Genomic DNA, 17,945 nt, shown 5'->3' on the forward strand with positions numbered 1-17,945 from the left:
CCTGTACCATTTAATCAAATTTCATTCCTCTGATGCAGGTTGTAATAATGACAGAATAATAAGTGGTTGCTATGAGAAGCACAGAGTGGCCTTTATACAGGCAGTTATAAGTGAGACTGTGTATATTTATAACTGATGGTGCAGAACCAAAAATATACTTAGAGCCAAGAAAAAATATTTTATATATTGCAGTTTGTCAGTCCTGGTGGCTGCATTAGATTTATTTTTTAGGCTTTTTCCCTTTTATTTTTCATCTGATGATCCGGCCAGTAGAACACTTTTTGTCCTAGGGTGACAACACTACCTCACCATGCTGTACCCCTAAGAATAGCATTGTTACCTTAATACCTAAGGACAAGAAGTGTGTTAGGCCCAAACAACACCTTTCTCTCTCCTCATCCCTAACACATAGGAGCAGTGGCAAACCTAATATTTTTGATACCCTGATATCCTGGGGTGGTAATTTTTAATCATACAGTGTATACATGTGTATATATATATATATATATCATATATCGTATGTCCTGGCAGCAAAATAAAATTAAATGGAAAGTGGTTATGAAGCCTGGACATTTTTTACCTTATTGTATTATTGCATTCCATGGTTTAAGGTACAAAAATGCCCCTGTTTTTGTATTAAAAAGGAAAAAATAGTGATGCGCTGAAATCAACTTTTGCTGATAATATGTGTACAATATGTTCAGAATTGATACCAAATATACACACTCAGGAGGGTATCAATAAGAAACCACAATCAAAAACAAATAAATTGTGAGATGGTCCATAAGTGCAAAAAACAACCTCAAGTGTAGCAAATGTCCAGTTCTGAGTAGTAGTACTTATGATACAAAAGGGTTCCACACCCACTTGCTATCACAGGCTGACGTATTGTTGAGCTTTCAAACAAAACACAGGCAGACACCTTGAAACTTCAGATTAATAAGTGTGGACTGGTGCTTAATTGCTTCAAAATGGCCCAGCATATGAGGACGCCTTGCTGCTTCAGGGCGATATAACTCAAAAGGAAAAAAGAAAAGAGATATGGATCACAGATTAAGCATGGACAACAGCAAAAAAAAGCAGATGCACTCATGAATCCCCTCTTCAGATACAGCCTTTGAACATAGCCTTACAAGCCGCTCGGTATAGTGATCTCCTCACACGGATGAACGTCCGTTGATCACATCACTAGGCTCTTCCCCCACGCGTTGCATCACTCGGCACGTGACTTAATCATGGGTTGATTGTTTTTGTATTGCCCCCTCACCCCTATTTATACTTCTCTATCTCAACCCAGCGTTGTGCCTGTCTGCAGCGTCTCTCTCCTATCTCTCTGCTCACAGAGGCAGCAGCAGGAGCCATTGGCTCCTGCTGGTGTTAATCAAACCTGTTAGCAGGGAGCAGGAGGTGGGGCTGAGTCACGATTAGTGTGTTAATAAATGGACAAAGCCTGGCTCGGCATTGAGCCCACTTGTCTGTGCCCATCGCAAGAGGTTTGCTATGAGGTCAGACACAGAATGGGAGGAGCAGACAGACACGGAGATTGATCCTCGAAAAAGAAGTTCAGAGCAGGTTAGTATGACATGTTTGTTATAAAAAAAAAAAATTATCTTTACAAATGCTTTAAGGGTGTAATAGCCGTGCACTGCCTCCAACATGGAGATGAGAGTGGCCTGGTTTGACAGTGACAGGTCTGCAGGGATTATAGTAATATGGTCCTCCTAACAACAATGACTTGACAATACATAGGAACAATCTGGCAACCCTGGAATGACATGGGCTACAAATGAGCATTTGTATACCATACATGGGTGACAAATGGTCAATTTGTTATAGTTTATGGGCAAAAAACATGCAATTGTAAAAAAACACTAAGAAGAAGAATGTGGGCAGCAACAGGGCAATTGTGACAATATGTGGATAGCAACCAGACAACTGTCAGAACAATACACGGGCAAGAATAGGGAAATGATGACAATATGTAGGCAATTGATACAATAATAAACTGCTAATAATGGAACACGTACTGTAGCTCCATAAAGGACAAGCAAAAAGGGTGTGTGTGTGTGTGTGTGTGTATGCAGGCATGTTTATACATACATATACCTACATACATTCATACATGTTTTCCATGTCCTGGAATTAAATGTCCCAGCGTAATCTGTAGTATCTATTGTACTTTAGAACTTTATCAGGTTGAACCCACTACAGAAAACACTGTCCTGAACCAGTAAATTGGCAAGCTCCCTGCCATCTCTATTCAGACCTTTTTGAGAGTGGCACCAAGACGTTTGTATGCCTGCTGAGAGCACTCCACTTCAGTCAAGAGCAGCACTACGCAGAAAGAAATCTGTCATTACTGACCTCCTCTGTATGCTCTGCCTTAGACAAGTCAGCGTTGACTGGGAACATGCCATTATACTCAACTGCTGACCCGGTTTACCCCTACGTTTTCATAGCACCCTACAGCTGGATTTACCTGGGGTTCACAGCAGCCATAACTCTGCCCTAGGTGCTCCAATATATAAGAGGAGGTGTTGTGTAGTTCACAGAGAGAGCTGGGAAAAATGCTAACTAATAACAGTCAGCACAAGCAGAGAGCACAGGAAATGATCAACTAGCATGATTTGCATCATGATCAACAGGTATGTTATTGTGCTTATTGAACAGATATAACATAACACTTCCAATGGTGTATTTATCAGACTAAAAGGGAGTAAATAAGAGAAGTTCAATGTTGGGGTTTACTGAGCGTACACTTTAAAAAGAAGCCTGTAGCTGGTCATACCGAGTGATGCTCTGTCAAATATAACTCTATTACCAGAGAGACGCATGTTGTAAATCTCAGCGGCAAGAATATATGGATTCCTGTGGCTAGTATTGACAGATGAGTGTGGATAGCTGTGTCTGCCGACAGCCTGTTTTTGCATCATATGGGCTCAGCAGCTATTTGTGACTGTTCGCACAGCCAGCCAATACCTATGGTGATCGTGACTTGACACAGTGTGGTTGATTTACTAAAACTAGAGTGTGCAAAATCTGGTGCAGCTGATGGTAGCCAAGTAGCTTTTAACTTCAGCTTGTTCAATTAAGCTTTGACAAAGATCCTGAAAGCTGATGGGTTTCAGATTTTGCACTCCAGTTTTAGTAAATCAACCCCACCGCGAGTGCATCCAGCCATGATCAACACAGGTTAATGCTGCCTTTGCAAACAATCACAAATATCTGTGGCTGCTGGCAGCCCTTGATTGTATTGTACTGGCTCAGCCACAGCTATCTGCACACATCTGTCAATCCCAGCTGTAGGTATCTGCAGATTATTGGTGCTGGGATTCACAGCTCGAGTAAATGCCTGTGCTAATGTACCCCTACAATCCTCACACAGTACCAGATATCTTGAAGACTGACATAGACTGATGCCTTGTACACACGATCGGAATTTCTGATGAAAAAGGAAAAATCTGATCGTGTATGGGCCCCATCGGACTTTTTTCCGTCTTAGTTTAGAAATTGAACAAGTATATAATCAAAAATAGAATCAAGTCGACGCATGCTCGGAAGCATTGAACTTCATTTTTCTTGGCTCGTAGTAGTGTTTTACGTCACTGAGTTTTGGACGGTCGGAATTTGGTCTGACAGTGTGTATGCAAGACAGTTTGAACGGAATTCCGACGAAAAATTCCATCGGATTTTATCCCATCGGAAATTCCGATCGTGTGTACAGGGCATAAGGCTATATATTGATTATTCTCATAATCTTTTGATGAGTCAAGGACTGATATGTTTTTTTTTTAAGGCTCCATTCATTATCACTTCCTCCAGCTTTAAAGATCAATCTATGTGACTCTCCATGTTGTGTTCAAGGATTAAAGTTTCAAGGTTGGGTTACTTTCGCCTGCCTTCATTTCCATATTCTTTCATCTAACGAATTGAATATGTTGTAGTTCCAATGAATATGTAATAGATATTAAAGGGCCCCTCCACCTTAAAATATAATTGTATCTTTATATCTTGGAGACTCCAGTAGAAAAAAAATATATATTCAATATTTTAAGGAAGGCTTCCTGCCCCAAAAGGACTTTTCATTTACGTTATATTTAAAGAATGCAGAAAGAACATTGAGACCATTGGGTTGATTTGCTAATGGCAAATAGGCTGTCCACTTTGCAAGAGAATTTTCCCCTAGTTTAGTGAATGTGGTGAAAATTCACTTTGCAAAGAATACCCAATTACACTCAAGGAAAATAATAAATAAAAACATTATAAAAAAATATATATTTTTGCTTGCACATGATTGAATGATGGAAGTCAACATTGTTTCATCTCATTCACTAAGCTAAGGGTAAACTCCTTTGCAAAGTGCAATTTTTGTAAATCAAATTTAATCAAGTCAGCCTATATAGTTAAGTCATTAGAGTGTCCCAGCTATACAACTTTTTTTTTTTTATAGCACTTCTTGGCTGCTAGTAAAACAAAGTGAACTGGTCTTACATAGGACATCAAATCATGTCTTTACTTTTCACCTTTTAATTCCTGTGGACAATAAACATCAATTATTTGACTGCAGTCAATATGATGTTGTTACACACAAATAGCTACTGTATAATAAATGTATTACTTGCAGCTATTTCGGCACAATGCTTTTCCTATTGTATATCAAATCAATGCTGTGTGAGTGATCACAGAAAATAGGGGTCATAACACTATTTACTTTGTAATTGCCGTGTATTTGGTGGCACATTTGATATATAAATGTCACCTTGTAGGCTTATTTAAAAAAAAAAAAGACATGCAAAGAGCAATGGATGTTTACAGAGTACAATAACCCCAACCCAAAAAATCATTTATCTCTGCAATGAGAAAACTGAAATCAGATTGGTTCAATGTGTTACTATGCTTTGACTGTTATTTGCTCTTCACGTTTCTTTACAAAAGACATCTGTTTTCTGCATAATTATTTCTTTACAATAAATGTTATTTATGTTCGGTTTATCCCATCAATGTAATAATACATAGCTGCCTTAATATGTTTTACACATTTCCTGTACATATTTCTATATAATTATGTTATTTAAAACATTATATTATGTTATATATTTTCTATTTATATAAAGGCTGTACATTTGTTTTTAACCATCAAAAAGTTAACAAGCATTTATAGACCAGGAAATTCTACTTGGTTAATATTCAGTATAAATATTGTGGATGGGTGGCTCTGACACACCTAGTTGTTCTTCTTAAACTGCAAATTCCTAGGGGTGAGGTCGGCTTGTGTTAACATGTCAATGACAATTTTAGTCTTTGATCTATTTTACATGACAGTGTATCATTTTTAAAGGTTTCTCTATGAATACTCACATTCTAAATAAATACGATTACAATTACTGTATATATATATATATAAATATATATATATATATATATATAGCTATAATTATTAGTGGTAACCTCTATTTGTGTTTGTATCTTTGATTACAATGTTTAAATGGTAGTGCAAAATATATTATTTCTTGAAAAAGGACCTGCAGTGTCAGGCCGGGTTCACACTGGTAGTCATACAACTTTCATCCTACTTTGCTCTGCAACATCAGTCCTACATTGGTCCTACATTGGTCCTACATTGGTCCGACATCCATCTGACTTTCATGAACAGGATACTATTTTGATCCAACTTTGTGATAGTCTGACTTGTTCCTTGACCAATCAAAACAATCCCAGTGTGAGATAAATTCCTTTTACTGCTGCTGTAATCACAATATTGGATGCCAAAAGTCGGATGGTTAGGACAAGGATCCTACTTTGATCCGACTTTAATGATATTCAATGGGCTGAAATAGAATCAAAATCGGACCAAAGTAGTTCAGGACCTTTTTTCAAAGTCGGACCGACTTGTGTCGGACCAGTTAAGACGGCTCTCATAGGAAAATATTGATTTTCATATGTCATGCGACATTAGCTCCTAATGTCGGAGTGTTTGTCGTACCATTGTGGACCCGGCCTAAAGGTGTAGCCAGCAGCTGCCAAACAAGCTGCTGATTAGTCTGTTATTTCAACTCACACTCAAATAAATACCATTGTAAGTCCAGTTCACTACTGGTTTGTTCACTTGGTTGCCAGTCAAGCCCTGATGAAGGGGACATGTAGATCCCCAAAATGTGTTGTCTACTTCTTGATCTGTACCCCTGACCTTTAATGGAATAAAGTTGTATCTGGACCTCTTAGCCATGGTGTGGCGCTTACATTTTAACCCTTCCTACATTAAATATACCTGGTTGGAGGCCAACTTGACAAGAGGGCTTCACTTGCAGCTGAACACTGAGCACCCCTAAAGGTGAGAACAGGGAGTGCAAAGCCCAAAGAAGCACAGTGCATTTTAGGTAGCTGTGCTGGTGGCTTCTGGCAGCAAGGTCCACTGGATAGTTGTCAGCTGGACTGTCAGGACTCATGGCAGGACCTCTGTTGCCCTTGGAGATGCAGCAGGATCAAGCCAGTGGCCACAAGAAAGACGGCACCCGAGGTGGTGGCATGGTCAGACTGGCAAAACCAGACTACGGATGCGTAGTTAGAATAGAAGCCAAAGTCATACACAGAGAGGCAAGCCAGAGAGTGGGCAGGAGCATGGTCAGGGATAATAGCCAAGATCATACACTGGAATCCAAGGGAGCAGGCAGAAGAGTAATCAGTTGACAGACCAGAGTCATGCACAGTTTGATAGGAGAAAAAGCCCTTAAATTGAGCAAGAGTCAAACCAGGAATCAGGCAGCAGGAAGGTCCAGAGACAATTTGGGCCGAACAGTGAACACCCCCCCATTAAATTCGCACCAGAACTCCCGAACATGGTTATTGTTCGGACCCGAGCCACAAACCCTATTAAAGGCTTGAAATGTCAAAAGTTCCCATTTTGAAAGCTTACTTCCAAGTCATTGGCCATAAAAAGTGTATGGGGGCCCGGGTACTGCCCTGGGAGACATGTATCAATGCAAAAAAAAAATTAAATATAGTTTTGAAGGGAGCAGTGATTTAACAATGCTTAACCACTTCCTGCCTGCCATATAGCAAAATGACGGCCGAAAAGTGGTTCTGTTATCTTAAATGGGCATCATATGATGTCCATCAGGATAAGCCGCGATTGCGCTCCCCTGCGGGAGCACGCAGCACAGTGATTGGTGATGTGGTGTGTTAGTCTAACACAGCGTATCTCTGATCGAGGTAAAAAGCCTCTGACGGAGGCTCTTTATCATGTGATCAGATGTGTCCAATCACAGCTGATCAGAGTGTAAACAGGAAAAGCCGTGTATCGACTATTCCTCCAATCGTGCTGACAGACGTGAGTAGAGGAGAGCCGATCGGCTGCTCTCCTGATAGGGGGGTCTGCACTGATTTATTATAAGTTCAGCCCCCTGAGGATGCCAACCCAGGACTACCAGGGATTCCCACCCATGGCCAGCAGGGATGCCCACTCATGGTCAGAAAGTTGGTCTGGGCAGGAAGGTGTATAAGTGCCCTGTATTGAAGTTGTTAAAATGAAGCAAAAAAATGTACAAAATCCTATAAATATAGTGCCTGGGGACCCCCCTTAGTCCTTAGTCTGCCTGTAAAGTGGCTATTTGTACTGTGTATAGAACCTGCTGCAGCAAAACTGACCAATATAAAGAAAATGAAAAATTACTCATTATGGATTTCCCAGCTGCAAAAAACAAAACAAAAAAAACAGTGTGGGGGTCCCCCAATGCATACCAAGCCATTGGGATCTTATATGAATTTTAATGGGAACAACACATAAAAAAAAAAGAAAAAAATGGCGTGGGGTCACTTTAAAATCCACAGCAGACCATTATCTGAGCATGCAGGCCAGGAAAGGGGGGAGGAGCGAGCGCCCCCCCCTCCTGAACCATACCAGGCCACATACCCTCAAGACGGGGGGGGGTGGCTTATCAGAATCAGGAAGCTGACAGCATGAGGGAAAAAAGCCATTAACTGGTTTCTGTGACAGGGACATCGGTCCCCTCAGTGCCCACCAGTGCTGCTAATCAGTGCCCACCAGTGCCGCTAATCAGTTCCCACCAGTGCCACCTACAAGTGTCCATCAGTACTGCCAATCAGTACCCATCAGTGCCTCATCATCAGTGTCATTTATAAGTGCTGCCTATCAGTGCCAATCAGTGCCACATATCAGTGCCCATCAGTGCCACCTCTCAGCACCCTTCAGTGCCAACTATCAGTGCAGCTTGATCAGTGCCTTCTGATCATTGCCAAAATAGTGCCACCTCATTAGTACCACCTATCAATGCAGCCTATCAGTGCCCATCTGTGTCACCTGTCAGTTCCCATCAGTGCTGCCAATCAGTACCCATCAGTGCCTCATCATCAATGTCACTTATAAGTGTCGCCTATCAGTGCCACCTGTCAGTGCCCATCAGGGTCCCCTCTCAGGGCCACCTCTCAGTGTCACCTATCAGTGCCCATCAGTACAGCTCAATGATGGCAAGAAGGAATGTTCTGAGGGACACCCCATCCCCATGTTCTGTAGTGAGGTAAAAGCTAGTGGAACTTTCAAGACACAGCCAACTGGAGAGCTAAGCATTCATTGTCTTCTTTTATGGGGTTGATTGAGGTTTATTTATTTCTGATAGTAACACATTTCCATTAAACCTTTATCCATTAAACCTGGATCAACTGTGGGTATGGAGTTGGGTGTATAGGATTGTGATGTGTTTTTTATTTTTTTTATTTTTTTTTTGTGGTTGAACTGGATGGACTTGTGTCTTTTTTCAACCTGACTAACTATGTAACTATGTAACTATGTAACTATGTGAAAAGTCTTTGAGGCATACTAGTGACTTGACTGACTGTTTTTTTTTCTTATTGATACCTATGCAGTATGGAGTATTTTATTTCCTTCCGGCCATTTGTCCACTGCTGGATCTATTGACTCAGTATTTGTAGTAGTTCTGAGGTTACAATGCCCAGCAACTTGGACCTAAATTTGCAATCACAAATTAGTTCTACAGGACTTACCGCAGATGGTCCAAATTTGCTAAAAGAAACTGCCAATCTGTGATCAATTATCACTTCTAATGACTCTAGGAAGTCTATAAAAAGTAACTATGTTCCAATGAATTAATTACATGTATAGCGCTTACCCCAAGAGGAGACACTTGGTATGACAGATTCTCTGTTTTTTGCCACGACTCTGTGAACTGTTTCTTCCCCTTTGACAAATCTGGTTAGGTATTAGTATCCTACCCACAATTTTATTAGCGTATAGGAAATGCGCACCTTAATGGTAAATAAAGTTATCATATTGACACAAGACAAAGTAAATGACAACACACAAAATATTTATGAACATGCAAAATAATCAGTTTTTATGGAGTAAGATAACTGATGTAAATACTAGGCTATAGCATAGCAGTTAGTTTAAATCAACATGGCACTAAGTGAGATTAGACTAGTAACAGCAGCAATAGTAATGAGCAGTATAAACAGTAAACCATATAAACAATTAACAGTGTAAACAGTGATAACAAGTCTTACAGTAGCTCCTCTGTAAAACATGACCAACATGTGTCTAAGGCCCCGTACACACGAGAGGATCCATCCGCTGGAATTGATCCGCGGACCGGCTCCAGCGGATAGATCCCCTGGTGTGTACAATCCAGCGGATCTGTTTCCGCGGATTTTTATCCCCTGGGATGGATTTCAAGCGGATAAAAATTTGAAGACATGCTTTAAAATCTATCCGCTTGAATCCATCCCAACGGATTGATCCGCTGGTCTGTACAGACTCACCGGATCAATCTGTCCGAATGGATCCCCCGCATGTGTCGTAATGATTCGACGCATGCGTGGAATTCCTTATATGACAGCGTCACGCACGTCGCCGCTTCATTATCGCGGCGACGGCGCGACACGTCATCGCGATGGGATTTCGGCGCGGATTTCGATCTGATGGTGAGTACACTCCATCGGATCCAAATCCGCGGAAATCCTCAAGAGGATTTATCCGCGGAAACGGTCCGGTGGACCGTATCCGCGGATAAATCCTCTCGTGTGTACTAGGCCTTAGAGTGTACTCTGTGTATATCCCCCTGAGTGTAAGTACGAATATGTTGTTCAGTATACCTGACCTGCAAACTTCTGACGGCTGACGGTGGGGTCCAGTCTTTACAGTGGTGTACTGTTCCTGTAAATCTGCATGCAGTGATATGTTCTTGATGCTACTAGGCAAATAGGCGGTCTCCTCCTGCCCTGAACTGCTGAACAGTTGCGGCTTGTGTAAGCACAGCCGCAACCGCTCAACAGTTCTGGCACCCAGTGAACCTTCCCTTGGATCCTCATCTGTCATTGGTCCCCAGGAACCCAATCCTCAGTGGCTCAATCTTCAGAAATCTGGGCCCCAAAAATTCTCAGTCCCAGCACCCTAGTCCTCAAAGGCTTGTTCCAGCACTCCGGTTGTCAAAGGCTCAATCCCAGAACTCCGCTGTGGCTGTCTCTGGTTTCTGCACACTCAGTGTGCAGTTCTCTACAGCTCTGGTCCCTGCACAGAAAGACCCTGCTTTCCCTCTCAAAGCCAGAGATAATTCTCCACTTTCCTCTTTCCTTTGCAGGGGTTTACTTGACTCTTGTAGTTCACAGCTGTATTCACCTCATAACACAGTGCTCCTTGTGTACAGTACTATATCTCCCATGATGCCAAGCAGCTGCATTATTAACTCCCTGGCGGGTATTAGTGCCACTGCAGACACTCCAAGCTAGGGATGAAAGCAGACTATAAGAGTCCACAGCCACATAGGAGTTCTAGTGCTCCTCCTGGTCTCCTGCAGGGTATCTGGCTACAAAAGCAATGAAGCTGCGATTGCTAACCAAGAAAAACAATACTATTTCTATCACTTCATTCTACAGTAGCTTAACTTAACCTCCTACCTTAACCTCCACTCAAACCTCCCCTCACTGCAATCTTAACACTTAACCTCTCCTCACTTCAAGCTTAACTCTTAACCTCCCCTCACATTATTAAACCCTTAACTGCATTTTTAATATAACTTAAAATTTAAGTTATCATAAGCAGCCATCATTTTAAGCATTGTTAAGATTGCTGCTCCCAGCCAAATGGATTTTTCTTTTAATTGTTTGTACTTTGGTAGTGGCAGTGCCAACCCCCCACATGTCATTTGTTTGACAATCCGTTGCCTATTAGCCTATAAAATGGACTTTATTTTTTAACATTTGTTTCCAGTTTCTTCAAAGGGATTTGGATTCTGCACCTGAACTTCAGTAACATTCAGTGAACTTACCCCAAACCCAGGTAGATCACTGGCACTGAGTCATACCAGTATTGGCTTGGATCCTCATAACTATAGAAAGTAGACATAAAACTTTTATCATATAATGGTGCCATCTTCATTTGCAAACTAGAGAGACAATGTCAGGCTTATTTTAATTTTGTACGCTATGCAGGTATAATCTATATGCTCATACATTTTCAAGACTGAGCATATTGCTATTGTTATTAATGCTGAAGACTTATGTCGCATACAGACGGTCGTTTTTTGTGATGAAAAAAAAACGACGTTTTAAAAAACGTCATTTAAAATGATAGTGTGTGGGCAAAACGTTGTTTTATGTCTTCAAAAAAACGACAAAAAAAAATTCGAACATGCTTGAATTTTTTGTGTCGTTTTTCAAAACGTTGTTTTTTACTTCACAGAAATTGACCGTGTGTAGCAAAAAACGACGTTTAAAACAATGTTTTTACACCCGCGCATGCCCAGAAGCTAGTTATGAAGCAAGCTTCAATGGAAAAAAGTGGTGAAGCGTAACATCGCTTTGCTAGAGCATTGTGAAAAAACAATGGTGTGTAGGCAACTTCGTCTTTGAAAATGATGTTTCAAAAACGTCGTTTTATTTCATGATTTAAAACGTCATTTTTTTTCATCACAAAAAACGACCGTCTGTACGCGGCATAACAAAGCAAAAGAAGAATAAGCAGACACAGCAATCATTCTTACCATCGCCAGTGCTGATGTCTTCTTCCAGGTTTAGTCCTTAAAGGACAACAAATAATTAAAATGTAACTCATATAATAGACATGGTTTCATAAAAAATAAGGTTGCACCTTTTATTATTTAGTGTACTGTATTGGATAAGAGGTAAAAGGCTAAAGAAATATGGCAATGAGACACAATTATGAGACCGTGGTTGAACTAGATGGACATGTGTCTTTTTCAACCTGGCTAACTATGAACTATATAGCATAGGTTGTTAAATCTCTGCCTAGTGTAATAACGTATTGATTCTTCTTTAGTATAGTTGCAAACACATTATATATATTTATTATCTTTGGAAATCTTGTACCCGGGGGAATCTCCAAGCACATTCTGAAACTTAATTTAAAGTGGTTGAACACCATGTACAACCACGTTTACCTACAAATAAGCATAGATTAAGGCTTACATGTAGGTTCTGGAAATAACTCCTAAACCTCCTCCAGTATCTCCTAAGAGATATTTACAATATATGTCTACGGCACAGGCGCACTTTAGAAACGGCGATCGTGCTCAATGCTCTACATTGAACTTCCAGGTAACAAGGTCATTCGTGCTTGATAGCCTAGCATCTCGATTAGCAAAAGGGTCTTTCAGGCACTTGATTTCACATAATGTATGAATTTTCACCACCATAAATTCTCAGATAACAGATTATGTCAGTAGGATAGCCAAAGCCTGTTCTTTTTTTTATTCCTCCCAGGCCAAAAATCATCTTTTCTACTGACTCTGCCTTTGTTGAAAGCCCTCATAGACTTATTTATGGCTATTTACCAAGGACAATGCATGTCTAGTCTCATGAGATGGGCAGCATCTCTCTGGGAGATGGCACAGCTGTCCTTCCCAGCAATTTCATTAACCCCCCTGGCGGTATTCCCGAGTCTGCCTCGGGGTGAGATTTTTTGACTACGATCGGTAACCCCGAGTCAGACTAAAAAAGGTAAACAAACACAATACATACAGTATACTGTAATCTTATAGATTACAGTACTGTATGTAAAAAATACACCCCCCCTTGTCCCTAGTGGTCTGTCCAGTGTTCTGCATGTGCTTTTATATAATAAAAAACTTTATTTCTGCCTGCAAACTGTAGATTGTCCATAGCAACCAAAAGTGTCCCTTTATGTCAAGAATGGTTTTAGAGCAGCTAGAAAACAGCGATAATAAATTATAATCACTTGCAGAATTGTGCGATAGCGATTTGTGGGGAAATTCGTCATAAAAAAATAAAAGTAATGACAGCAACAATTCTGCAACTGAGCAAATTTCAGTGATTTTGAGTTAATTACCTTATAGAATAATTTTTATTATAATTATATTATTATTTGTTGTAATTATTTATAATTATTTATTATATTATAATTTTGTTTTTAAAAAAAAGTTGATACCCGGGATGCCTACTAGACTCTTGTTTGGTCAGATTTAAGTGAGTTATTCCTAAGAATTACAGGCCTACAGTATAAAACGCCAAATTTCCTTGCATATAATGGTACCGCTTTCAGCACCTTTTTTCTGAAATAATCATACCACCAGGGAGGTTAATAAAAGAAAATTACAGAGTTTATAGCAGTGGAAGGTAGATTTTAGCACATGCCATGCTGCAGAATCCCTTACTCTGCTATCTCCTTTAGCATCTTGCAGTATTGGTTCTGCCAATCTGCATCCAATCAGTGCCAATGGCTGAGAGCGCTGACCGGTGTGTTCTGGCGGGGGGCGTCCCACTGTCAGAACACCATAGCTCAGCGGGGAGATCGCTGTACTAACATCGGATTGCTAGTATAGGCTCTCCTCACAAGCAATTTTTTTGTTTTCATTGAGCCCACTGGGTTAAACGAAAAAAAAAAAAAAATTGATAACATGTACTAGGCTTAATGGGCCAAATCCTCAAAAAAGCTGCCTAACTTAACTTTCAGCAGTTAAGTTACACAGGCGTTAAATTTCTACCTAAGTGCCCGATCCACAAAGCACTTACCTAGAAATTACACGCCGTGTAACCTGAGTGCCTCCGTCGCAAGGCGGTCGTCTGCTCGAGGGGGCGATTCCTATTCAAATGAGGTGCGCTCCCGCGCCGGACGTTCGGCGCATGCGTGTGACGTCATTTTTCCCGACGTGCATCGCGCGAACGTACTTTACGCCGGGCTTTGTGGATCGTGACGGGACAATAAAGTTGCGTCGGGAAAAAATAAAAATACGCGCCGGGAAAAAAAATTCAAAATTTAAAAAAAAACGCGGCGATCGAAAAAAAGGTTTGTTTTTACAAGGTCTAAACAGTTTAGGTCTTGTAAAAGCATCCCTAATTTTACGTATGCAAAACGTAACTTACACAGAAAACACAAAGCTAAAAAGCTTTGTGGATCTGCTTAAGTACTCATTTGCATACGCAAAGCGGCATTTCGACTCGAAATGCCCCCAGCGGCGGATGCGGTACTGCATCCTAAGATCCGACAGTGTAAGTCTATTACAGATGTCGGATCTTCTGACTATCTTTGGAAAAATCCTTCTGAGGATCGTTTCCAAAGATAGCCACAGGGATACGCAGGCTGAACAGCAGTTCCGCCTGCGTATCTCCTTTGAAGATTTGGCCCAATGCCTTTATCAGCTAACCACTAGATGGAGCTGACAATACAGGCGTTAATCAAGCATCAATATAGGACTTTTCATTCAACTTGGGCAAATACTTCTGACATTTGTGAAACTAAGGTTTTATAAATACAGTAAAACCTTGGATTGCAAGCATAATTTGTTCCAGAAACATGCTTGTAATCCAAAGCACTTGTATATCAAAGCAAATTTCCCCATAAGAAATAATGAAAATTCAGATGATTCATTCCACAACCATTGATTTGTAAGTCCTTCAGTTTATAGTCCATATAAAAAGATTATAGCAATGTGGTTGTGTAACCATAAAATGTCGTCCACAAATGGAAGCCTCCACAAGGGGATTAATAGCAAAATCCAGCAGGATCTACAGAGTATAAAAGAGAAGAGAGGCGCCTCTAAGTGTAGCATTATGTTGCTAAATGTTGTACCTTGATTAAATATAACCATATTGCTACACTTATAAGCGCCGCTCTTAACTTTTATACCCAGTTGTGACTTGACGCTACTCTTATATCAAGACATTGCTTGTATATCAAGTCAAAATTTATTAAAATGTTTTGCATGTCTTGCAAACTGCTCTTAAACCAAGTTACTCTCAAACAAAGGTTTTACTGTATAATATATATACATCTATATGTGTCAGTGCTATTTTTGTTTATACCGTCCCATAAAAAAAATGCTATACACAAATGTAGGTTTTAAAGCTTTATATAGTTATTGGCAACACAGACAGTTCTTGTTTTAGCCACTGATAAATGAGTTCAGCAACAATGACCCTATTATTGGTCATAAGGTGAAACTGTTCTCATCTGTAATATATATCTTGATTCCCAACAATGTTTACTATGGCAATGATATATATTGATTTCCATCTGTTATAAATGTCAGTGTCAATTCTATTTTACCAAACGACAAATGCTAAATGAAACATTAGCTTCAGCTAGATTATAATTGTTTGCCAACAACATACTGTGTAGCATTACATAAAAGTAATAGATATGTTATTATTGTAAAGGAAAGTCGCTGCTATTTTGTAAAGAACGTTGTTTTCAGATATATGATAAACCGGATATGTAACTCTATCTGTGGAAAAGAATGGGACTATTTAGATCAAATCCTTTTTTTTTCAGATTTGCTGAATTTTACTGATGCTTGTAGTGATACACAATATCATGTAAAGTGATTACAGTCAATGTTTGGTGTCAGTTTTTCATGAAAAGTTATTCTGAACTAGTTGGCACAGAATAGCGATTGCTTATTTTTCACTTTTTTTTTTGCAAAGGAATCATAATATAAATACTGTGGCTTAAAACAAAGTAGAAAAAGTACAGACAATTTATAACATTTTTGCTCTTTCACAGTGGCGGTGCGTCTATCCATGGCCACTGTAGCCACCCCTATTCAGGCATCCAGACCCTTTTCGGATGCCTGAATTCCAGCGGAGGGGGTGTTTTTTTTTTAAGTACCTGATTAGAGTCATGGACTCTAAAAGGCTTCAAAAAGGTGGACTGTGAGCGCAGAGCCTACGCACGGTCGTTTTTAATGACCAATTTAGAAAATTGCATTTTTCTCGTCATGAAAAACGGTCGTGTGTACGCGGCATAAGAATTGAGTCCCCTACTATCAGAATTGTTTTTTCCTTGCCCTTCGCTTCCCCCCACTCTCACTGGAGGAGTTCTTCCCCTGGCAGCTAAGGGAGTCCCTCAGCTCCAGCAGCGCTGGTCCCTGACTGGTTTCACCAATGTCACTCAACGGGGCGCACTTATTGGTATGTTCCAGCCCAGGATTGGCCTCCCTGGCACTTTCCCCTTCCTGACTGTCACCCATCTACTCTTTTCTAGTGCCTGCACCTCTTTGCCTGTACCTGTCGGGTACGTTCCCAGCTCTCCTTTAGTATGGAGGGTCTTCTCAGTTCTGACAGTTGCTTCCCTAGATCCAGGAAAACAATGGCCCAGATTCAGGTAGATCCGTGCAATATTTGCGTGGGCAAAGAGCAAAGATTTTCTCTGCGCCCACGCAAATATTTCGATTTGCCCGCGATTCACGGAGCAGTAGCTCCGTAAATTGCGCGGGCGCTATGCTAATTAGCCCTGCGTAAGGGCGCCTAATGTAAATGATCCCGCCGGGGGCGGGAATCATTTAAATTAGGCGCGCTCCCGCGCCGAGCGAACAGCGCATGCTCCGTCGGGAAACTTTCCCGACGTGCATTGCGGCAAATGACGTCGCAAGGACGTCATTTGCTTCTAAGTGAACGTGAATGGCGTCCAGCGCCATTCACGAATCACTTACGTAAACGACGTGAAATTTAAATTTCACGAGCGGGAAGCATAGCTATACTTTAGCATTGGCTGCCCCTGCTATTAGCAGGAGCAACCTTGCGCTAAAGTTGCCGTACGGAAACTCCGTACCTTGCGTGCCCAGGGCCCGCGCAACTTTTGTGAATCGGTGGTAGTATGCAATTTGCATACTATACGCCGATCACAATGGCCGCGCCCCCTAGCGGCCAACGCAAGAATGCAGCCTGAGATATGAAGGCATAAGGAGGCTTATGTCTGTCATATCTTAGGCTGCAGTCGGTGTAACGAGGTTCCTGAATCAGGAGCACTCGTTACACCGGAGCAAGTAAGCACTTGCGCCGCGCAACCTATGGTTGCGCGGGCGCAAGTGCTTCTTGAATCTACCCCACTGTGTTAAGATTTTGCACAGCAGTATTCGCCCTTGCTCGGATGATGAAGGAACGCATACATGCCACAAGATGTACACCGAGTCGCATCTCCACACCAGCCGGGCACCCTATCTACTAATTTAATGAGGATTGGGATTATACCCTGTCCAAATGAACTAACAGCAAGCTTCCTGTACACACGACCGAACAGCAGACATGTGTGTACGGCCGACCGGACAGGTTTCCAGCGGACATTTGTCCAGCCGACCGTTTTCCGGCGGACAAATGTTTCTTAGCATGCTAAGAAACATGTCCGCTGGAAGCCTGTCCGTCATCGTCGCGACGACGGCGCGGCCACGTCACCGCGTATCGTGTACGCGCGGATTTCTGTCTGATGGTGTGTACAACCATCAGACAGAAATCTGCGGGCGGACATGTCCGCTGAAAACGGTCCGGCGGACCGTTTTCAGCGGACAGTCCGTCCGTCTGTACGAGGCCTAATACTCAACAATGCATAGGTACTCAACAATACAATACACAGGTACTCACAGTCCACATGCTCTTGCAGCTCACGTGCACAATAAACTCCTGAACCCCCCTCCCCCCAATTCTGTTTGTTTGGAAAGAGCAGT

Source organism: Rana temporaria, chromosome 5 (genome assembly GCF_905171775.1).
Source record: "Rana temporaria chromosome 5, aRanTem1.1, whole genome shotgun sequence".
In the NCBI taxonomy this organism is placed as follows: Eukaryota; Metazoa; Chordata; class Amphibia; order Anura; family Ranidae; genus Rana; species Rana temporaria.